Source organism: Chiloscyllium punctatum, chromosome 29 (genome assembly GCF_047496795.1).
Source record: "Chiloscyllium punctatum isolate Juve2018m chromosome 29, sChiPun1.3, whole genome shotgun sequence".
Lineage (NCBI taxonomy): Eukaryota > Metazoa > Chordata > Chondrichthyes > Orectolobiformes > Hemiscylliidae > Chiloscyllium > Chiloscyllium punctatum.
Genome location: NC_092767.1, coordinates 15221320 through 15245375, shown reverse-complemented (window position 1 = coordinate 15245375; position 24056 = coordinate 15221320). Strand labels below are relative to the sequence as shown.

General features: G+C 46.7%; 1 long non-coding RNA gene across 1 annotated transcript in view; it reads right to left on the bottom strand.

Annotated features, from left to right (window-relative positions):
• LOC140454325 (uncharacterized) overlaps nucleotides 1-10319 on the bottom strand; it is a 40657-nt gene extending 30338 nt beyond the window's left edge. Inside the window, exons 1-2 of the long non-coding RNA XR_011952660.1 lie at nucleotides 10248-10319; nucleotides 1135-1241 (exon numbers count right to left, since the gene is read on the bottom strand). This is a non-coding gene — a long non-coding RNA (uncharacterized lncRNA). The remainder of the gene's footprint in view (nucleotides 1-1134; nucleotides 1242-10247) is intronic.
• Nucleotides 10320-24056: the final 13737 nt, after the last annotated feature.

Here is a 24056-nt window from a genome sequence, read left to right as displayed (position 1 = left end):
TGCGAAGTTCTGCCTCAGGCATTTCCCAGTAAGAGGGAGGGGCTCAGCAGTAAGGGAAAGGAATTTGTAATAGCAACTGAAGGCAATGGGTTTAACCATTGCAGTGTTTCATTGGAGGAAATTGCAGCCAATCGAGTTGTAGGCGTTTGGTAAGCAGTTTGATGAATGAGTAACAGTGGAGCAATGGAGAGGGATGATGGGGAGAGAGAGCTGGGCATTGTCAGTGTACATGTGAAATCAATACGATGTCACCTCCTGGCAGTGTGTAGGGGAGATACAGGAAGGGACAAAGATACATCCTGGATGGACACCACATATGAGGAATTCAGAAAGGAAAGGGAGAGTGGAGATGGAGCAGGATTTTCCAACAACCTTGAGGTCAAATATTAGTTCTGAGCAGAATTGGAGAGAAGGACATAACCAGAAAAGACAGACAGAACAAGGAACAATATTTGTGAATCGGTGAGGGGGAGTGATGGGGAGGAGCCCGACTCCAAAACTGCTATTTCTACATCAGTGACATCACCCAACTCCACCCTAGTCTCAGCTCATTTACTGAAATACTCATCCAGCCTTGTGTTATCTCCAGACTTCGTTATCCAAACACAGTCCTGGCCAGCCTCCCACATTCAACTTACATATAAGCTCAAGAGTATCTAAAACCCTCCTGCCCAAGTGCTCACTTGTACCAAAACTTGTTGATCCATCAAAAGGCTCCTATTAACAAGCAACAATTTAATATTCTCTCCCTTGATGTAATTCCTGGCTGTGAACATCCCTGTCTCCCTGCACCACACAACCTGAGAGACCCCGATAACTCATTTTCTTTCAGACTCCCAAAGATGCATTTATTCATTGCTTCACCGGTCTGGCTGTTTCGACACGGTCAAGGGAACACTGTCTGGAATTCGCACCCTGACCCTCTCAGACTTGCTTTCCTCCTTTAAGGTATTCCTGAAAACCTGCTTATTTGGCAATACTTTTGATCACCTGACCCAATATCCCCATCAGAATGGGGACATGTCAGAAATTCTCAATTTCTGTGAAATTATAAAAATACAAACCGTTGTTGATTTGCACACACATTGTCAACTCTTCACTGTCGCTGAGTGAATAATCTGCAACATCTCTTACCCAAGTTAATTGTGGGAACACATTCACCACACGAACTGCAGCTGTACAAGGAAGTCAAACATCACCCTCTCCACAGGCAATGGGACTCTGGCATTAATCACTGGTGTCTGTGGAGAGAGAAACACATAGTTGATATTTCAGGGAGTGCTAAATGCATTACAGGAAATGAGAATGTTGCAGAATTTGATGGTCAGAAATGGAAGGAAAATGGACTCTTTTGTTGAAAAAAAGAATTATTCACTGGCAAAGATACTGTGGAAAATTTACTCCGTTGAGAGAGCAGCACATTGTCAGGGGTTGGGCAGCAGAGGAAAATTAACTTACAAAAGGTCTGTGAAAGTAACAGTAAAACACTAAACAAGCCAAACTGCCTGTGCCCAAAGACGTTAACTCCCCTTCCCGCTCCACCAAAGATATACAGGTCCTGGGCCACCTCCAGCGCCAAATCCCAGGCATCTGATGCCTGGACGAAGAACGCCTCATCATCTGTGTTCAGATCCTCCAACCACATAGGATCAATGTGGATTTCACCAGTTTCCTCATTTCCACTCCCCCACCTTATCCCAGATCCAGCCTTCCAACTCGGCGCTGCCCTCTTGAGCTGTCCTACGTTTCCATCTTCCTTCCCACCAATCGGCTGCTGCCTGACCTGCTGTGCTTTTCCAGCATCACACTCTTTGACATTGAAAACATCCTGACTCTGACACTGTGTAAATCCTGCCCTATCACTCCCTACCAAGGAAGGCTGCGCATGCGTCCCCCGACAGCTTGCCCCTCTCAAAGTTGGCGGCCACACACGTGTCCCGTGGATCACTGCCCCCAATAAAGATGGCGGTGATCACTCACACCTTTCACCATTTGAAGCATTTTGCCATTTGCCACAAACACGGGCCTGGGATTTTCTAATTTGTGTTTTCCGATGTGCACTAAGTTCTGTAAAACATCTCAGCCCGTTCCATTAAAATTTCCTTATCTTCCTGGTCAATATGTCTTTCCTTAACCATGCCCTGCACCTTCACACATTTCCAATACCTTGGTCACAACATCACAGTGCTGCCAGTGAAGCTTATCACGTGGTATCACTTTATTCCTGATGAAGGGCTTTTGCCCGAAACGTCGATTTCGCTGCTCCTTGGATGCTGCCTGAACTGCTGTGCTCTTCCAGCATCACTAATCCAGAAGTTTATCACGTGGGTGAGTGTAGCCACGCCCCTCATTCACTCAGACCAACCGGCACGACCTTGTCTTCCAGCCCCATCCCCATCCTCTTATTGGTCCTGCACTGAGATCAATCACCAGAGGCCCTTTGTGGGTTGGAGCATGCTCAGTGCTTCCTGCTTTTGCTGCTGTTCATCAGGTAATAGAGAGAGTGTTCATTCCTGTTTCTCCTCATGTCAGACATTAACAACAACGACCTGCATTGGATGGAGCCTTTTGCACTGACAATTCTGCTAAAGTGCTTCACGAATGCTGGAAACATTGATTAAAGAGAACAACTTTAAGATACATCTTTGAGGAGGAGTCCAGAGGGGGTTGGGAAGGATATTGAAGAGGTTTTTAGATCAGACAAACCGTCTAAAGAGCAACCCACCCAGACCCATTTCCCTACATCTAACACTACGGGCAATTTAGCGTGGCCAATTCACCTAACCTGTACATTTTTGGACTGTGGGAGGAAACCGGAGCACCCAGAGGAAACCCACGCAGGTACGGGGAGAATGTGCAAACTCCACACAGACAGTCGCCTGAGTTAGGAATAGAACCCAGGTCTCTGGCGCTGAGAGGCGGCAGTGCTAACCACTATACCACCGTGCCGCCCATTTGCAGCTGTCCTCTGCAGCTCCAATCATGGAGTGATGTCTGTGGGAAACAGCTTACAACGGAGACAGTTAGTGGCTGACCATAGTTTAACAACCCCATGTCCTAGCCCCCCTACCCCACACACCAGGCCTTGTTCTCACAGCCTGCCATTACACACTCCCAATGGTTAACCACTAACAGTCTCCACTAACAGCTAGTCGCCCTCCCCCAGCCAGATTGTTATCCACTCCCTTCTTCTGGCTCTATCCCCACCTATCCTTTACTCCTTACATCCTCCCCTAAACCCTACCTGCTGCATATAAACCAACATTTTTTCTCTCGGTATCAGTTCTGAGGAAGGGACACCGGATCTGAAACGTTAACTCTGATTTCTCATCACAGATCCTGCCTGACCTGCTGAGCTTTTCCAGAATCTCCTGGTTGTTGTTTCTGATTTACATCTTCCGCAGTTCTTTTGGTTTTTATTTCCCGGGAGTTTGTAATTCAGGTCCCACCGCCTCTGTCCCAGTCTCTGCTGTCTCTCCCAACCCCACCCAGTGACACGGCACCTGCACAGCTCATGGACAGGTGTTGCCTTGCTGGCCACACCCCTCATTCACTCCTATTGGCTGCAGTACCACACAGACTCTCCTCCCATTGGTGTGGAGCTGCTGTCAATCAGCTGGGCCCCATTGTGATAAGAGTGGAGGGCTCATCCCTCTCTCTGCCCTGGGATGAGCTTCATCATTCACAGTGAATGGGGCAGTATCACAGAGCACAGGGCCTGGGGGCTATTCAGCCCATTGGGGCTGTACTCTCTCCCTCTGGAGATGCTGCCAATCTGTCCCAATTCCCATCCTATTTGCCCACAGCCTCCCAAATCTTTCCTTAAAAATTAAAATTCCAAGTCTGTTTCAGAATACCTGCTGAATCTGTGTCGTTCAGACTGTTCCAGATGCTCAGAACTTACTGAGTACAATAATGTTCACATTTTCACTTTGTATTATATGACAATTACTTGAAAGTAGTTACTAAAAGTTGTGACAGTGTTAACAATTCCTCTCTCTCTCTCTGCAAATTCAAGCCCTTGGAACCAAATCTGCACCAGATCGAAATCACTGCTTCACCTTCTCAGCTCCAAGGATAATGATCTGTGCTTCAGCTTGCTCTCCACAAAAGAGGAACACATCTTAGTTTATTAACGTCATAGACATGTACAGCACAGAAACAGAACTTCGGTCCAATTCGTCCATGCCAACTAGGAATCCTAAACTACTGGAGTCCCATTTGCCAGCTATTGGCCTGTATCCATCAAAACCCTTACTGTTCACGTACCCAATCGGATGCCTTTTAAATGTTGTGATTTTATCAGCCTCCACTACTGCATCTGGCAGCTCATTCCATACACACACCACAGTCAGCTTGAAAACGTTGCCCTTAGATTCCTTTTAAATCTTTGCCCTCTCAACCATGTGCTCTAGTTTTGGACCCACCCAACATCAGGAAAAAGAACCCCGGCTGCTCACCTTATTCAGACCCTCGTGATTTTATAAATCTCCATGAAGTCACCTCTCAATCTTTGACTGTCCAGGGAAATTAACCCCAGCCTATTCAGCCGCTCCCTGTAGCTCAAATTCTCCAATTCTGGCAACATTTTTGTAACTCTTGCCTGAACCTTTTCACGTTTCACAACATCCTTCCCTGAACAGGGAAAATCAGACTGAAAACAGAATTCGAGAAGTGGCTTAATCAACGTCTTTTAAATGTTGTAATTGTACTAGCCTCCACCCATTCCTCTGACAGCTCACTCCAAACATGCACTGCCCTCAAACTGTCCAACTCTGGCAAAGTCCTTGCAAACCTTTTTTGAAACGTTTCAAATTTCACAACATCATTCCTGGAACAGGGAGATTGGAACTGAAAACAGAATTCCATAACAGCCTTAATCAATGTCCTGTACAGCCACAACATGACGGAGAGCATAACAAACGCTGCATTCACTCCCTTACCTACCTGTGACTCTACTTTCAAGGAACTATGAACCTGCACTCCAAGGTCTCTTTGTTCAGCAACACTCCCCAGGACCTTACCAGTCAGTGTATAAGTCCTGCCCTGATTTGCGTTTCCAAAATCCAACAGCTAACATTTATCTAAATTGAACTCCATCTGCTATTCCTTGCTCCACTGGCCCATCTGATCAAGATCCTGTTCTATTCTGAACTAACCTTCTTCGCTGTCCACTACACCTCCAATTTTGGTGTCTTGTGTAAAGCTACTAACCATACCTCATATTCACATCCAAGTCATTTATTTAAGGACCCAATAATCGATCCTTGTAGCACACTGCTGCTCACAGTCCTCCAGTCCACAAAGCAAACCTCCATCATCATCCTCTGTCTCCTACCATTCAGACAGCTTTGTACCCAAATGGCTTGTTCTCCCTTTATTCCATGTTATCTAACCCTGCGAACCAGTCTGCTTTGTGGAACCTTGTTGAATGTCCATATAACCAATGTTCACAGCCTGGTTTAATCAATTTTCTTTGTCACTTCAAAACATTCAGTCAAGTTAGTGAGACACGATTGTGCACGTACAAAGCCACAGTGACAACACTCAATGATTATTCCTTACTTTTCCAAATAGATGGATATCCTGTCCCTCAGAATCCCTTCCAACAACTTGCCTGCCACTGACTTCAGGCTCACTATTCTCTTGTTCCACGGCCTCTCCTTACCACCTTTTTAAAATAATGGCACCTCACCTGTCACTATCATCGATACAAATACCTCAGGAGAGGCCCCAACAATCACTTCCCTAGATTTCCAGAAAGTTCTGGGATACATCTGATCAGGTCCCAGGGCTTTATCCACTTTGATGCGATTCAAGACGTCCAGTAACACCTCCACTGTAACATGGATACGTTTCAAGTTCTCTCTGTTTATTTCTCCAAACTCTCGAGCTTCCATATCTTTCTCCAGTAAAAAGGACGTGAAATATTCGCATATCTTTCCCACCCCCCGGTGGTTCCATAGACAGCCTCGTTAATCTTTAAGGGGTCCTATTCTCTGGTCCAGTTCATCTTTTGTCTATGATATATTTGTTTAATCTCTTTGGAGTCTACTTAAACCATTTCCTGAAGCTATTTCATGTCAAACAGCATCAGCAGCAAGCAACAGAGCTAAACGATCCAACAACCAATGGAACAGATCGGAGCTCTGCAGTTCTGCCACACCTAGTTGTGAACGGTGATGGATAATAACAGCTCACTGGAGGAAACATCACAGATATCCCCACCCTTACTGATGGAGGAGCCTCACACATCCACGCACCAGATAAGACAACAGCATTTGCAGCAATCTGCAGCCAGAAGTACAAAGTGGGATGATCCATCTCAGCCTTCTCCAGTGGTTTCTAACATCACAGATGCGAGTTTTAAGCCAGTTTGACTCAGTTTGAATAACATCAAGAAATGCTTAAGTCGTGCAAAGGCTACGGGCCCTACCAATATTCTGGCAATAATACTGATGGTTTGTGCTCCAGAACTTGCCACCCACCAAGCCAAGTACCACTCCAGCACTGGCATCTACCGACAATGTGGAACATTGCCCAGGGATGTTCAACACAAAAACACAGGGCAACCCAACCCAGGCAATTTCCATCTATCAGTCCACACTCGATCAGCAGTAAAGTGATGGAAGATGTCATCAACAGGGCTACCAAGCAGCAGCTGCTCAGCAACAGCCAGCTGAGCGACACTCATTTTAGGCTCCACCAGGGCCACTCAGCTCCCGATTGTGTTACCGCCCTGATTCACAACCTGACAACCAGCTGAATCCCAGAGGTGAGGTGAGGGTGACAGCCCAGTCCCACTCCAAGATCACTATTTCTAGCTGTGTCCACCCTTGTCTCAGCTCATATACTCTCATCCACCTTGTGTTATCTCCAGACTTCAGTATCCAAACACACTCAGGGCCAGCTTCCCACATTCAATCTCCCTGTAATCTTAAGAAAAACTAAATCTCTGCTGCCCAAGTACTCCCTCGTACCAAAACTTGTTGATCCATCATATTCATAATCAACAACATAGAGCCACAGAGATGTACATTATGGAAACAGACCCTTCAATCCAACCCGTCCATGCCAACCAGATATTCCAACCCAATTCCGTCCCACCTGCCAGCATCCGGCCCACATCCCTCAATTTAAAGTTCTCACCCTTGATTTAATTCCTGGTTGTGATCATCCCTAGCTCACCGCATCACACATCCTTGAAGATCTCGACAACCCATTCTGTTCGAGACTCCCAATGATCTGTTAATTCATTACTTCACCTGTGTGGCTGCTTTTACAGTTGTCAAAGCAACATTTTCTGAAATTCGCAGCCAAAACCTCACAGGTCTGCTTTCCTCCTTGAAGACATTCCTCAAAACCTGCTTATTTGGCAATGCTTTTGGTCACCTGACCTAATATCTTCAGTCTCTGACCTTATGTCTAAAGTTCCCAATAATATTTTTGTGAAATTATAAGCATGATGATAAAACTACAAACTGTTCTTGATTTGGACATTACCTTCAAATCATCACTGTTGCTGTAATGAATACTCTGTAATGTCTCTTACCCAACCACATTGTGAAAGCACCTTCACAACACAAACTGTTGCTGTACAAGAAAGTCAAACATCACCCTCTCCACAGGCAACAGGGCTTTGGCATTAATCACTGGTAACTGTGGAAGGAGAAACACAGTTGATGTTTCAGGGAGTGCAAAACGGATTACAGGGAATAAAAATGGTGCAGAATGTGATAGTTCAAAATGGAAGGAAAATACACTTGCTTATTGGAAAAAAGAATTCTTGACTGTCAAAGATTTTTCAGAAAAAAATTAATAAGCAGCACATGGTCGGGGCTGGGCGGCAGTGAAAAATTAACTTCCAAAAATGTCTGTAAAAGTAATCGTAAAATACTAAACACACCAAAAATACACACATTGTTCGATACTGAGCAAGCTAGATATTGACAAAGTGGTCATTAGGGAGCCCAGGGATGAAGCAGAGCTGTATAAGCTGTTATGATCCCACAGTCATCGAGACGTATAGCACCGACACAGACCCTTCGGTTTAAGTCATCAATGCCAACCTGGTATCCGAACCTAATCTATTCCCATTTGCCAACACTTGGCCCATATTCCTGTAAACGCTTCCTAATCAGATCATGTGTCTAGTTAGATGCCTTCAACAAGTTTTAATTGTACTAGCCTCCACCACTTCCTCTGGCAGCTCATTCCACTCAGTACATGAAAGAGTTTTCCTTTAGGCCCCTTTGAATTTTTGCCCCGTTTACCCTAAAGCAATGTCCTCTACTTTTGGACACCACTACTCCAGGGAAAACACCTTGTTCATTTACCCTGTTCATACCCCTCATGATTGTATAAACCTCCATAACATCACCGCTCAGCCTATGGTACTCCAGGGAAAACAGCCCCAGCCTTTTATGCCTCACCCTGTAGCTCAAATCCTCCAACCCTAACAACATCCTTGTAAGTCTTTTTTGAAAACTTTCAAGTTTCACAGCTCCCTTCTGATAGGAGGCAGGCCAGAACTGCACACAATATTCCAAAAGTGGCCTAACGAATGTCCTGTACAGCAACATGACCTCCCACATCCTATACTCAATGCTCTAACCAATAAAGGAAAATACACTGAACACCTTCTTCATCATCCTATCTACCTGCAACTTGACTCGCAAGGACTATGAACCTGCAGTCCAAGGTCTCTTTGTTCCGCAAGCGTCTCCAGGTCCTTGCCATTCAGTGTATAAGTCCTGGGCTGAAAAACGTGTTGCTGGAAAGGCACAGCAGGTCAAGCAGCATCCAAAGATCAGGAGAATCGACGTTTCGGCCATGCCCGAAATGTCGATTCTCCTGATCTTTGGATGCTGCTTGACCTACTGTGATTTTCCAGCAACACGTTTTTCAACTCTGATCTCCAGCATCTGCAGTCTTCACTTTCCCCTAGTGTATAAGTCCTGCCCTGACTTGCTTTTCCAAAATGCAGCACCTCACATTTATCTAAATTAATCCCTATCTGATCAATATCTCACTGTAACCTGAGGTAACCTTCTTCACTATGCACAATACCTCCAATTTTGAATGACCTGCAAATTAATTACGATAGCAAGTCATTTAAATGAATGATGAAACAAATCCAGAAATAAACATCCATTACTCTGAGTTTGAACGTGCTCTGTGTTTCTTATTGGAGTGAAGAAGGATGGAATGTGACTTGATAGAAGTATAGAAGATGTTGAGAGGCATAAGAAGAGTGGACAGCTGGAGACTTTTTCCCAAGATGGAAATGGCTATCATGAGGGGGCATAATTTTAAGGTGATTGGAGGAAAGTTTAGGGAGACATCAGAGGTAGATGGGTGCATGGAATGCACTGCTAGCAGTGGGAGTAAAATCAGATGCATTCGAGACATTCAAGTGACTCTTGGATAGGCACATGGATGATAGTACAATGTAGTTTGACCTTAGAGTAGAATAAAAGATTGGCACAACATTGAAGGCCAAAGTCCCTGTACTGTGCTGTCCTGTTCTATTTTCAATGTTCTATGTTCAAAGTCATACATTATTGACAATGGCAAAGAGGGAAAGGCTAACTGGAATTCAATTCAGAAAACTCCAGAAAAGGATAAAGACAAAGCAATGTGGAGCGGCATAGAATCAATGACATATTAATCATTTCATGATCAGAAGTTAAGATCATGGACCAGATACCAATGCAAATTAAGAGATGATAATGGAAGCATAAATCACCTTCTCAACATCTTTTCCCAATTGTCTTAATTGGAAAGATTTTTTAAAAACTGAACTGCAGTGCTTATTTATTAAGTTTTTAATATTTTTGATCTATGCAAAAGCAGCATCAAGGCTACCTCATTGGTGTTGATTAAGATGCTACCACCCACTTCCTTTTCTCAAGCAACAATTTTTTAAGCTTGCAGAAATGTATTATCCTTTAAACATTTGTGTAAATCCTGCCCAATGACTCTGTCCCAGAGAAAGGCTGCACATGCACCTGGCTGCACCTTGCCCCCTACAAAGATGGCGGCCGCACACGTGTCCACTGAATCGTTGCCCCAAATAAAGATGCTAGCACTCACTCAGGCCTGCAGCCCCGTTTACTACAAACACGGGACTGGGTTGTTCAAATTTGTGTTTTCCGACGTGCACAACATGTTTGTAAAAACTCTCCGCTCATAGCAACAGTTTATCTCTCGTTTCCTTCTGTTTGTTTGTTTATTTATTTCCTTACCATATCCTTTCGCTCCATAACTTCCCGATCATTCATTACAGCAACTGGAGGCCGCGCGCGAGGGTGATCACGTGCTTAGTCTAGTTCTGCCCCTCGTTCACTTTGATTGGTTGGAGGACCAACCTCCCAAAAGGTCCTCCAGCTCCGCCCACCGTCCTTTCATTGGTCCGGTGCGACATCAATCACCCAGGGTCCCCTTGTTGGCTAGAACATGCGCAGTGCGTCCTGCTTTTGTTGATATGTTGGGAGAGTTTACTGAGGGGAAGGATCCCTTTGTGTGAGCTCTGCAGTAGATTTCCTTTATTCATGGAGGGAATTGCCTTCCTACTCATGACTGTATAGCTGTGATTGATGAAACAATGCCGAATGAACCAGTACATAAACACACCATTTTCACAACATCTGAGATTTTTAGCACATTGTATCACGCTCTTCTTTGGAGATTAAAAAAAGCATGAAATGGAGCCTCAAGGTATTGGAGCAGGAGGAGGGCATTCATCTCCTCCAGCTTGTTCCCCCCATTCTATCAGATCATGGGTGGGCCAACCCAGACCTCAACACCTCTTTTATGCTTGATCTGCATAGCCCTCAACTGCTCAATACTTCAAAAATCTATCTGCCCTCTTTTAGAATAATTTGAGATAGAATCATAAATTCCCTACTGTGTGGAAACAGGCCCTTCGGCCCAACAAGCCACACAACCCTCTGAAGAGTAACCCAACCAGATCCATTCCCCTACCACATTTAAATTTCACAATTGTTTGGGTTAGAAAATTCTAGCCATTCACTGAGAGAAAATAATTCTTTACATTTTTTACAAAATGAATGTTCCCTTATGTAATGTCCCCTGGTTTGAGACTTCATTGGTGCTCGAAGATCTAGTCAACATCTACCCTGTCAAGCTCCTCAGAATCTTGTTTTTATAAGATCATCTATTATATTATGTGGGTGGCACAGTGGTTAGCACTGATGTCTCACAGTGCCAGAGACCTGTGTTTAATTCCTGCCTCAAGTGACTCTCTGTGTGGAGTTTGCACGTTGTTTGCGTAGCTTTCCTCTGGGTGCTCCGGTATCCTCCCACAATCCAAAAAACAGTGCAGGTTAGGTGAATTGGCAATGCTAAATTGCCTGTAGTGTTAGGTGAAGGGGTAAATGTAGGGGAATGGGTCTGGGTGGGTTGTACTTCGGCGGATCGGTGTGGGCTTGTTGGGCCAAGGGCCTGTTTCCACACTGTATGTAATCTGTTTGTTGAGATTCTATTGGATAATGACCTAACCTGTTTAGCTATTCTTGATAGGTCAACCTTTTTGTCCTTGAAGCAGCTAGCTGAATCTTTTTTTGAATGGTCTCCAATACTGGTTTATCCCTTATTAAATATGGGAGCTAACATTGCGTACAGTACTCCAAGTGAGGCCTCAGCAACAGCCAGTGTGGTTAACCAATCCTCACTCCATGCAAATACGTCACCCCTGAAACAGTGAGCTCCTGTATTATGCAATTAACTTTTCTGTAGCACCTTATCATTTGCATTTCTAAAATCCAAATACAGAACATCATTGGATTGCCCTTTATCAGCCCTGCTTGTTATCTCCTCAATGAACTGTCGCAAATTTGTCATAGTGTCTCTTTCACAAAATCCAGTCTACCATGTTTAATGATAAGCTTTTCTCAATGTCCTGCTATTTATTACTTTAATATTCGACTCTGCCGTATTACAAAAACAGATATTAAACTAACTAGTCTATAGTTTCCTGATTTCTGTCTCCCTTCCCTTCTTGAACAGGCGCATCAATCCACTGGATGCTTCCTGTATCCCCTGATTCTGGAATATTCCAATCGATGCCTTGAATATCTCTGCAGTCAGTTGCCTTAAAAGTGTTTGATCCAGGCCATTAGGTCCTGTCTGCCTTCAGTCCTATTCGTTGGTCAATACTTTGTCCCTTGTAACAAAGACTGTTGTAACATTTCAAAAGCCTCGGATTTCAAAAGGACAATGTGATCCAATTTGTCTTCTAATCTGTGCTGTACTAATTCTTTCTGATCGAGATGACTGGGTTGGCATGAGCGCAGGTTGTAGCAGGATCTCTGACTGCCACAAACCGATTTGGGGGAACAGCTCCTGTGTCAGTGACAGTGTTGTTGGACTAATAGAGGCAACAACATTCAGACTTCACGAAGCAACTGCGAACCAGGTCTGCAAACCCACAATCCGAAGAACTGCAGGTTCGGTGAATTGGTCATGCTAAATTGCCATAGTGTCCAGCGATGCACAGTTTCGGTGCATTAATCAGGGGTAAACATTGAGGAATAGGTTTAGTTGGGATACTCTTTGGAGGGTTGGTGTGGATTTGTTGGGCTGAAGGGCCTGTTTCCACAACGTAGGGATTCCATGCTCTGAGTAATTTTGGGGATCTAACAGAATCCTGGTATTCAGAGGGTTCTCTGTTAGTTAAAATAGTATTGTACATTCAGCTTACATTACCTTCTGAAGCAGTTTGAGGTAGACTGCTCTGTGCAATTTCACAGAACAGATGCTCTGGAACCAATCATGGAACAGTTATTTTAGACATGATAATATGATTCATTAATGAGCTCAATGTAAAAGACCCTTTTGGTAAGATGCAATGCAGCATGATAGAATCTAGCTTGAGGGTGAGGAATTTGGTTCTTCAACGAGTATCTAAACTTAAAGGCAGTCACAAGGGGATAAGGTAGTAGTTCACTAAACTGGAATGGGACTATAGTTAGAATGTTAAAGCAGAAGAATATATTCAGTTATTTTATTATTCTCAACATTATATATAAACTTGTAAAAAAAATGGACGATGAACAGTGGTGCATAGCTGAGGGAATTATGAGTGACATCAAATTGAAAGAAAAGATGTACAAAACTGCAAAGATGATGGTAGACCAGGAGGTTTAAAAATTTCAAACTATCGAAGGATGAACAAAACAACAGATGGAAGATATTTTGTCCCTTGTCAGAGAGACTGTTGTAACATCTTTGCTCCCATTAATACCTTGCTTATTTCCCAGCATTAGGATGGTAACAGTATCTTCCAGATTAGTAAGATAATTGTGCAAATTAACCCACCAGTTATTCAGCCTAAAACACAGTGCTCTTGTGATGCTGTGGTAGTGTCTCTAACTTTGAGCCAGAAGGCCTGGAACTGTCCCACCTGCTCCAGAGGTGTCATAATGCATTGCAATAGGTTGATTGGGAAAGCAATACTGAGACAAACTTCAGTAATTGAATGGACAATCTTGAGGGTCTCTGGAAATTCCAAACTTGACTGTTTTGTATCCTCACCTGAGGCCTGATCTCAATTAATATGCCTCATTTAAATGGAATTCCCTTTTCTTGTGTTGAATATAGTTGAAGTTTGTCCTGTCTGCATGCCCCCTTGTGCAAAACATGTTGCAAGCTGTCAAAGAACAAGATTGAAAACTCAGATCAGCTGATAGCCTGTTCAAGGGCTTAAACCAGTGGCCTTTTCCACTGGGACAGTAGGCGCTACAGAATTGATCCCAGTTCCCATTAAACTGAGACAGGTGGTAGTGAGCTTGCTGGAATGTCTTTCACTGAAACATTTTTGAATTAAAATAAATTACTTTGGTTGCGGTGCAATTGAATTTAGAGATTTAGTGGGGAGTATCGACTGTTATCTCTTTGTTTGTTTCATCGCAGAAGGAACAAACGCCAGCCCAACGCCAGCCGAAACTGCGGAGAAACTGCCAGATATTAAAATGCGTAACTCTGCTTCATTAGCCAGTCTGTCTGAGTCATCCAGACTCAACCATCATGACTGGAGGTGGGCTTTTTGTGTTCACTGTAGATGCTTTTACAGCGTTCAAAATTAATGCATAACATATTTCTTGAGAACTGAAAACAACAAATACTGAAGCTCACAGGAGGGAGCCGATGGCTGAGTGGTATTACAGCTAGACTGTTTATCCAAAGATCCAGGTTGCATTCTGGAGAACCAGGTTCGAATTGTGTCACAGGAATTGGTGGAATTTGAATTCAGTGAATATCTGGAATTAAGAATCTCATGACCATGAATCCTTTGTTGGGTTACAAAAAACCCATCTGGTTCACTCATTTGCTTGAAGTAAGTAGCTACCATCCTTACCTAGTTGTCCTACATGTGACTCCAGACACACAGCGATGAGCTTGACTTTTAACTGCCCATTGGGCAATTAGGGATGAGCAATGAATGCTGCTGAGCCAATGACACCCTCATCCAATGAACTTCCTTTTAAAAGAAAAAAATCGATGGAGAGACCAAGCTAACATTTTGAGTCCAGATGATTCTACATCAGATCTCTGATCGTGTCATCGAGACACATCGTTAGCTTGCTTGGTCTCCATGGATGCTTTCTGACCTGCTGTCAGCTCCAGCATTTGCTGTTTTCAGTACAGATGCCACCATCTGTAGTAATTTCCTTCTCTACTTCTTCATTATGTTGTTTATTAAATGTCCACTAAATTGCAGCTACTACTCAACACCTTAGCTACAAAGTACTGTGGCTCTGGTGTCAAAAGCCTCCATTAACTTGTTCAATTACACCAAAGTTTAGGACAATTGCAAAAAGCCACTGTGGCTGAAAAAAATAGAATCATAGTCACCAACATGGAAATGAACCCTTCGGTCCAACTCATCCATGTCAACCAAATTTCCCAAACTATGCCAGTGCAGTTTGCCTGCATTTGGCTCATATTCCTCAACCTTTCCTATTCATGTACCTCTGCAAATGTCTTTTAAATGTTGTAACTGTACTTGCATCTACCACTTCCTCTGGCCGTTCATCCCATGTCCCAACCAATCTCTTTGTGAAAATGTTAGCAACTGATAGTTTCACTGTTGACTACGGTGTGTGAATCGCTAGGGATGATTGTTCGTTCAAGACCACCCCTGTCTGAGCACAGCTTGAATGGAGCTTGGGCCTCCTTGTGGGTTACCACATGCTGCTCAAGGCTTTGTGTTTGCGCAGCGCAGCTGTCTATGGGTGGGGGTGTTGTGGAAGGAAGGAGGAGGCATGAAGGAATTAATGAATTTATGGAATATGGGTGTCACTGGCTGTGCGAACATTTATTGCCTCATTCTAATGCCCTTGAGAAGGTGGTTGTGAGGGCCCTTTTTGAATCACTGCAGTCCGTGTGGGTTGTAGACCTATCGGTAGTGCTGTTGGGAGGGAATTCCAGAATTTTGGCTCAATGACACTTCAGGACTGCTGAAAGATTTTCAACTCCAGATGGTAGTGGCTTGGAAGGGAACCTGCAGTAGGTGATGTTCCCATGAATCTGCTTCCCTTTTCCTTTTATTTGATATTGGTCATAGGTTTGGAAGATGCTATTGAAGTGTTATGAATTGATGTAATGTACCTTGTAGATAGTACATAGTGCTGCTCTGGGCATCAGTGGAGGAAGGAGTGAATGTGGTGCCAATCAAACAGTCTGCTTTTTCCTGACACTGTCAAGCTTCTTGAGTGTCCTTGGAGCTGCACCCAAACCTAGCCAAGTAGTGAATATCCTATTGTACTCCTGAGTTGATTCTTGTAGATGGTGGACAGGCTTCAGAGATTTGGAGGGTGGTTTACTTACCGTAGTTATATGGAAAGTCCACTTCAACTTCTAGTCAATAGTAAACCCCCAGAATGTTGATGGTGGGGGATTCAGTGATGGTGGGTTTGAAGAAAGAGGCTGCAAGGTTTTTGGTGAAGGAGCTTCAGGCTGAAAGCTAGGGAGGGGGGAGTAAGGTAGAGGCTAGAAACGGATAGGTGGGGAAAGATTCTGCAAAGGAGACATCACGGTCTTTTCTCTGTGCTGGGCCCAGCTGGTCTGCTGACACTACAGTAGAGATATTGTGCCTCACCTCACCAAATCAAACAGCCTCTCACCATAGTCTTTCCAATACCATGCCCATTAAACACCTTGTATTAGTCCATTCCTCTTACTTCCTCCTTTTGAAATAAGAACATTAGAGCATCAGAATTAGGAGCAAGAGTATTAATCCAGCCCCTTGTACCTGCTCTGCCATTTGATACAGACATGGTGAATTTCATCTTGGCTTGAACACCACTTTCCTGCCAGCTCTCCTTAACTCTTCAACCCATTACTAATTAAAAACCTGTGTGTCTCTCATTTAAATTTACTTCATGTCCCAGAATCCACATTATTCTGAGGTAGTGAATTCCCAAGATTCACCATTCTCTGACAGAAGTAATGCCTCCAACTTTCCCTTTATTGTAAACTTACAACGACTCATTGTAGATTGAATCAGCTTCTCTGCATCTACTTGGTCAATCCCTTGACCATTTTATAGACCCTCAATGATACCACCTCTCATTCTTGGGCTCCAATGAATATGAATGGAAATAGTGTTTGTAGTTCAGCTTGTGACATTTTAATAACTGTGGCAGAGGATGTTGGTTCAAAACTGAGCTGGACAGTTAGTGCTTTTCAAATAAGAAAGAGTTGATGAGATTAAGTACATTAATATATTGGAGTTTTGTTTTTAGGAAGACTTACTGTTGGGAAGATTTGGTTAAGGGAATATTGCAGTCAAAGCTGTGGAAGATTAACCTCCACCCATGTGTGAGGTAGTACACTGTGGTCAAAAGACTAAAGAGACCACTTCCTCTTTGGAAATATGTCCTTAAATAGGGCAGAGGGATCTGGAGATAGGAATGAGTCACTGGCAGTAAATGGCCCCGGTTTGTGAGGTTAGATGGAGAAGTAGGTCATGGGTTTATTTCGGGGGCGACAGAATGGGAATGTGTCCGATCTGTGTAGGACCATGGACAGGTCCCCCTTGGGGCACTGCGCACAGTTCGGATCGGGGACAGGTCACCCTTGGGGCACTGCACACAGTTCGGATCGGGGACAGGTCACCCTTGGGGCACTGCACACAGTTCGGATCGGGGACAGGTCACCCTTGGGGCACTGCACACAGTTCGGATCGGGGACAGGTCACCCTTGGGGCACTGCACACAGTTCGGATCGGGGACAGGTCACCCTTGGGGCACTGCACACAGTTCGGATCGGGGACAGGTCACCCTTGGGGCACTGCACACAGTTCGGATCGGGGACAGGTCACCCTTGGGGCACTGCACACAGTTCGGATCGGGGACAGGTCACCCTTGGGGCACTGCACACAGTTCGGATCGGGGACAGGTCACCCTTGGGGCACTGCACACAGTTCGGATCGGGGACAGGTCACCCTTGGGGCACTGCACACAGTTCGGATCGGGGCAGGTCACCCTTGGGGCACTGCACACAGTTCGGATCGGGGACAGGTCCCCCTTGGGGCACTGAACACAGTTCGGATCGGGGACAGGTCACCCTTGGGGCACTGCACACAGTTCGGATCGGGGACAGGTCACCCTTGGGGCACTGCACACGGTTCGGATCGGGGAAGGGAAAGAATAGTTACTGGGATTATATCCAAACTGAGTGTGAATTCATCAAGTAAGATTGGGCAGTCTTGTCTCATTGAAAAAGAGTGACATGGTCCAGTTACGTTTGATCGAGGAGACATGGAAAAGATGTTTCTGCTTGCGAATGACAGAATCCACTGGATCTGGGGATATAATTGTAATCACTATTAAATCTAATGGGGAATTTGCAGAGGGCGACAAAGTCTTTACCAAAAAGGGGTTTGAATGTAGAACTTACTTCATCAGGAATAATTGAAGCAAATAAAAGATGAATTCAAGGAGGAGCTTGGAATATAAGAAATCGAAGAAAACTATGTTGATGGGTTTAGGTTGGGAAGGAAGCCTGAGTAAATCACAAATACTGAGAACCTGTTTTTTGTGTCCGAAACTATGCATCTGTGTTGTTCTGTGACATTTCTATTTCTATAGGAGCAGCAGCGGCAGCAGTAAACAAGGCAGCTCACCCTTACCATTCTTGGAGAAAAGCAGAACCTCTGGCCACACAAAGGGGAAATAGATCTATTGATGAGGTGGTTCAAACAGTGGCCAATGACTCGATCCGCTGAGACAGTGTGCCTTCATTACCTGGTGAGAAAGGTGAATTCTTTAACCAGAAATCATGTTTTGTCCTTCCACTGATCTCATGACTTAAGCAGGAAAATGTGTCTCTTCAGTTAGATGATTTGAATCAATCAAATCTTTTGCTACGTTAGCACTCCTTCCCTACCCAAAGGATATGTGAGTCAAATAGGCACATGTCCTGCACTGATTTATTTCAAGTTTCCTTTATTCAGTCGTGCTTAAGCTATTCAATCCAACTTCCTTGTGTTTCCCTTGGATCTGTGGTTGTGCATAAGGAAACTTAAACAATGTGTGATTCAATATCAAAGTTGTGTTGAATCAATGATTGTAACCCAACTCTGCTCTTTGAGCAGATAATTAATCCAAGGATTCTAGCTCAGCCCCTAACTTCAAGTTCAAGTTCTAAACCTTTCACTGAGCAATGGAAAATAACAAAGAACAATGTCAATCATTGATTGTCCCTCCAGACTCTGCTTCTGTTGCCACTGAGTACTCCCATGAGTTCGATGAGTCAATGACGAAAGATGAGATTGAAGAGAAATCCGTCCATTCCCTTCTGCCACCAGAGAGCCATCACCGCTTTAATATGGGGAAGGAACACAGCCAGCAGGATGATTCAGATGAGGACATAGTGCGGGACCAATCGGCTTCTTCAATGGATTAGGGTGAGTGGTGGTACCAATTACTGCGATCTCAGTGCTTGGAATAGTTGCTCCTCTCCATGTTCGAGGTACTTTGCCATGAGATTCAGATGGAGAGGACGAGGAAAATATGGTGTAACGGGTGTGAGCCAACAGTTGGGCAGGCCCTGTGTTTTGGAAAAAAAAAGCGAGTACTACTTGGTAACAATGTGCCCAGAGTTTATCAATCAGGAAGGAGAATAAATATTTAACATTGTTAATCTTTGTGATCGAGTTCCCATGTCGTGAAGACAAGGATTAATATTTAATGGGATTCATTGCTCCCCCAATCAGATAAACACAAGGCAAATTTGACTGCGAAGAATGTCCCTGAATTTACACCTTTCTACTGTCCATTAAAGGTAATAAGATGCAAAAGATGTCCTTGCAGAAGAACTTGATTTGAACAAGAGAAATGTGTGTAGATATTCTAATTGGAAGGATATGGTTAGTGATATCCTGCACGGATCGATGTTGAAGCCCTAATTATTCACTATTCATAATGAAAGGAAAGCCACATTCAAAATTTGGGGCCACTCTGCAGATTACTGTGATTCCAAGTGTAGGTAGATGGAAGCATAGCATTAGAAAGCAATCTTGATAGATTTAGTAAATGAAAAAAAAAAACGACAGATGAGTTTGTGTCGGCAAGTGAGAGGTTGGATCAAAATAGGATATTTCTTGATTGTGAAAATAGAGACAGTGGATTCCAAGGAAACTTGGTGGGATTGATCCAGCTGTATAGTTCATGAAAATGTCACAAACAGGTTCAAAAATGTGACCAAGGGGCCGGTAGAATGTTGACATTGATCTCGACAGAAGATGAGATACCGAAGGATTAGAAGTCATGCTTCAGCAAATCCGAACCTAGTTAGACAAAGCTGTCAGGGCTGGGCACCATGGCTTAAGGAGAGTATCACTCTGAGTGGAAGTGCAGTGTAGATTTACTGATGTGATACTTGGATTCCAAGGCTTAATTTAAGAAGAAAGATTAAACAGATAAAGTGTTAGAGACAGAACATTAAGGTGTGATATCGGGGAACACTTTTATATACAGAAATGGATAAAGTTTGATAAAATTCCACAAACAGTGATTGATTGGAAATCATTTGCAAATTTTAAATCTGAGATTGGTAGATTTTGAATGAAAATGCTGAAGGATTATGGGACAAAGACAGAGATTTGTAATGATGAGGAAGATTACCATGATTTGGGTGAATGGTGGAATAGGCTCACGGAGCTAAATAGCCTCCTCGTGCTCTGATGTTGATGTAACCATGGCTCCCTTATTCTCTGCAAGTGCAACTCCTGTTGTGTTTTTGGTTATTTATCAGAACCTGGCAGCAAGTTAGTGACTGGAGTCCTGACCAGAAAATCATCAGCATGAGGGACTTCGCCGGTCTTAATGTGTTTCACAGCTGATGAAATGACATAGCCAGCACTCTCCTTCCCTCTCTCCCCCCTCTCCCACTCACTCCTCCTGTCCCACCCCCCTCCCCATCCTCTAGCGCGCCCCCAGCAAACCCCTCTCAACCCCCACCCCTCTCGCCCCCCTCGCCCCCCCCTCTCGCCCCCCCTGCTCCCTCACCCCCCTCTCGCACCCCCCGGCACCCTCCCTCACCCCCCCATCGCGCCCCGGGCCACCCTTCCACCCCCATTCACCCCCTCTCACTCCACCCCACCGGCCCCCCCCAGGCCACCGTTCCCTCCCTCCCTCCCTCTCTCACACCCCTCTGTCTCTCATCCCTCTGTCTCTCACTCGCCCCCTCTTTCTCTTGCCCTCTCGCTCTCCCCATCTCTCTCTCTCTCTCACTCCTTCTCTCTCTCGCTCTCCTTTCCTCCCCACACCCCCTTTCTCTCCTCTCTCACCCCATCACTGTCACCCTCTCTCTCTTACACCCACTTTCGCCCATCTCTCTCTTTGTTCCCCCTTCACCATCGCTCACCTCTCTCGCTCTCTCTCTATCCTTCTCTCTATCACCTCTCCGTCTCGCTCCTTTCACTCTCTCTCGCTGTCTCTGTCGCCCCTCTCTAACCCCTCCCTTGCTCTTTCGCGATCATTCTCTCCCCAACCCTCTCTCCCACACCCCCTCTCCCTCTCTTTTTCCCTCGCTCTCTCACTCTCTCTCCTGTATTTGCCCCCTCTTTCCCTCTTTCTTGCAACTCTCTCCCTCTTTCTCTCAATCTCTCTCGCTCGTTCTCTCTGTCTCACTCACTCTCGGTCACTCTCTCCCTCTCTCTTTATCACGCACCCCCCCATCTCTCTCTCTCTGTCTCTCCTCCTCTCCGTCTCGCTCCTTTCTCTCTCTCCCCACTCTATCCCTCTCTCTCCCGTCCCTCTCTCTCTCTTGCCCCTCTCTTTCTTTGGCACCTCTCTCTCTCTCACCACCTCTCCCCTCATTCGCTCTTGCCTCATTGCTCTCGCTTCCTCTCTTCCTCTCTCACCCCTCTGTCTTTGCTTCTCTGGGCCTTCCCTCTGTCTCTCGCCTCCTCTCTCTTTCTTTCGTCCATCTCTCATTGCTCTACCTCTCGCTCGTCCCGTCTCTCCATCTCGCTATGCCTTCTCTCGCGGCTTCTCTCTCTCTCTCACTCTCCCCCCTCTTTCTTTGTAGCCCTCTCTCGCTATCTATCCTGCCCCTTTCTCTCTCTCTCTACCAATCCTCTTTCTCTCTCTCGCGTGCACTCTCGCTGTCTCTCACTCTCTCTCTTGCCCCTTCTCTCTGTCTCTCTGGCACCTCTCTCTCTCTCTCGCCGCCACGTTCTCTCACTGTCTCTCTCGCGCTCGCTCTCACTCTTGCTCGCCCCCTTTGTTCATCTCTCGGTGTCTCTTGCTCTCGTTCTGGCTCTCTCTCACTGGCACCCTCATTCGCCCTCCTCTCACTCGCCCTCCTCTCTCTCAACCCCCCCTCTCTCTTTCACCACCCCCTCCCTCTCTCTCTCTCACCTCCTCCCACGCTGTCTCGCCTCCTCCCTCTCTCTCTCACCCCCTTTCTCTTTCTCTCTCGCCCACTCCCTCTCTCTTTCTCGCCCGCCTCCCTCACTCTCCCTCGCACCCCCTCCCTCTCACTCTCTCGCCCCCCCCTCTCATGGCCTCTCCCTCTCTCTCTCTCACCCCCCTCCCTCTCTCTCGGACCCGCCCTCTCTCTCGGACCCTCCCTCTCTCTCGCCCACCCTCCCTATCGCTATCGCTCGCCCTCTATCTCTCGCCCCACTCCCTCTTGCTCTCTCGCAACACCTCCCTCTCCCTCTAGCCCCTCTCTCTCTGTCTCTCTCGCCCCCCCTCCCACTCTCTCTTGCCCCCTCCTTCTCTCTCTCTCAGCCCCTCATTTTCTCTCTCTTTCACCCCCCTCCCTCTCTCTCTCTCGCCCCTCCCTCTCTCTCTCTCGCCCCTCCCTCTCTCTCGCCCCGCCCTCCGTCTCTCTCTCGAACGCCCTCCCTCTCTCTCTCGCCCCCCCCTCCCTCGCTCTCTCTCGCCCCTCCCTCTCGCTCACTCTCGCCCTCTCCCTCTCCCTCTCTCTATCACCCCACTCCTCTCTCTCTCGCCCGCCTCCCGCTCTCCCTCACCCCCTCCCTCTCTCTCACCCCGCCACCTCTCTCTCAACCCCGTCCCTCTCTCTCTCTCGCCTCCCCTCTCTCTCTCGCCCCCCCCTCTCTCTCGCCCCCTCCCTCCCTCTTTCAGCCCATCCCTCTCCCTCTGGCCCCCTCACTCCCTCTCTCTCTACCCCTCCCTCTCTCTCTCACCCTCCTCCCTCTCTCTCTGGCCCCCTCCCTCTCTCTCTCTCTGTCTCGCACCCCTCCCTCTCTCTCTCTCGCACCCCACACTCTCTCTCGCCGCTCTCCCTCTTTCTCTAACCCACCTCCCTCCCTCCCTCTCTCTCTCACCCCTCCCTCTCTCACTTGCACCCCTCCCTTTGTCTCTCTCTCGCTTCCTCCTTCTCTCTCTTGTCCCCCTCTCTCTCTCGCCACCCTCCCTGTCTCTCTCGCCCCACTCCCTCTCTCTGTCACCCTCTCCATCTCTCTCTCGCCCTCTCCATCTTTCTCTACCCCCTCTCAGTCTCGACCCCCTCTCTCTCGCCACACCCCTTCATTTATCTCTCGTACATGTCCCTCTGTCTCTCGCCCTCTCTCTCTCGCCCCCCTCGCTCTCTCTCGTCCCCTTCCATCTCTCTCTCTCATCCCCTTCCCTCTCTCTCTCTCACTCCCCTCCCTCTCTCTCTCACCCTCCTCCCTCTCTCTCTGGCCCCCTCCCTCTCTCTCTCTCGCACCCCCACTCTCTCTCTCGCCGCTCTCCCTCTCTCTCTCACCCACCTCCCTCCCTCTCTCTCTCTCACCCCTCCCTCTCTCTTTCAGCCCGTGTCTCTCACTCTCGCCCCCCTCCCTCTCGACACCCCCCTCTCTCTCGCCCCCTCCCTCTCTCTCTCTCGTCCCCCCTCTCTCTCTAGCCGACCTCCCCCTCTCCCTCCCTCGCGCCCCCTCTCTCTCTCGCCACATTCCCTCGCTCTCTTACCACCACCCTCTCTCTCGCTCGCCCCTCACCCTCCGTCTCTCGACCCCCTCTCTCTCCCTCTCTGACACCCTCCCTCTCGCCCACTCGCCCCCCCTCTCTCTCTCGCCCCCTCCCCCTCTCTCTCTCACCCCCTCCCTCTCTCTCTCTCTCTCTCGCCCCCTCTCTCTCTAGCCAACCTCCCCTCTCCCTCGCCCGCGCCCCCCTCTCTCTCTTGCCACCTCCCTCTCTCTATCTCGCCCCTCCCCCTCCTTCTCTCGACCCACTCTCTCTCCCTCTCTGACACCCTCCCTCTCTCTCTCTGGCCCCCTCCCTCTCTCTCTCTCTCTCTCTCTCTCGACCCCCTCTCTCTCTCTCTCTCGCCACTCTCCCTCTCTCTAGCACCCCTCCCTCTCTCACTTGCACCCCTCCCTTTGTCTCTCTCTAGCTTCCTCCTTCTCTCTCTTGAGCCCGTCTCTCTCGCCCTCCTCCCTCTCTCTGTCACCCTCTCCATCTCTCTCTCGCCCTCTCCATCTCTCTCTACCCCCTCTCAGTCTCGACCCCCTCTCTCTCGCCACACCCCTTCATTTCTCTCTCGTACCTGTCCCTCTGTCTCTCGCCCTC